Source organism: Meleagris gallopavo, chromosome 8 (assembly GCF_000146605.3).
Source record: "Meleagris gallopavo isolate NT-WF06-2002-E0010 breed Aviagen turkey brand Nicholas breeding stock chromosome 8, Turkey_5.1, whole genome shotgun sequence".
Lineage (NCBI taxonomy): Eukaryota > Metazoa > Chordata > Aves > Galliformes > Phasianidae > Meleagris > Meleagris gallopavo.
The window spans coordinates 9,858,145-9,858,770 of NC_015018.2; the positions used below are offsets into that span (position 1 = coordinate 9,858,145).

At 43.5% G+C, this 626-nt stretch overlaps 1 protein-coding gene across 3 annotated transcripts in view; it reads right to left on the reverse strand.

Annotated features, from left to right (window-relative positions):
* Positions 1–626, reverse strand: part of CTNNA3 (catenin alpha 3) — a 289,557-nt gene that overhangs the window by 258,516 nt on the left and 30,415 nt on the right. The window lies entirely within an intron of this gene.

The following is a 626-nucleotide window of genomic DNA, read 5'->3' on the forward strand; positions in this document are numbered from 1 at the left end:
AAGATGTTGAACAAGACCGGACCCAGCACAGACCCCTGGGGGACACCACTGGTTACAGGTCTCCAGCCAGACTCTGCACCACCAACGACGACCCTCTGCGCTCTGCCAGTCAGCCAGTTCTCAACCCACCTCACTGTCCACTCATCTATCCCACACTTCCTCAGCTTTGTTATTAAGGATGTCGTGGGAGACAGTATCAAACGCCTTTCTAAAATCAAGGTAGATTACATCTACCGCTCTTCCCCCATCCACCCAGCATGTGACAGCATCATAGAAGGCCACCAAGTTGGTCGAGCACGACCTCCCCTTGGTGAACCCAAATACACCACAGAAGAAAAACACAGGTGTTATGTGTAGAAGACCTATATCTTACTCATGCATTAAAGCACAGTGGTTGTAATAAACAGCTTGAGAACAAAAATGTACATAGAAGCTCCTAAAAGTCCCAGTAATTAACAATATGAAAAAATGAAACATTTAGTTATTTTATACCGTGCAGTAGCAAATGCTTTCTAAGTGTCAAGACAGATTAAGTCAAGAAAACCTACAACTGAAGTCAGTAAGATGGAATTAAAGCTAAGGGAGATCTTTAAAGTGATTAAGTCATTCATTAGGAGTTTGATCCA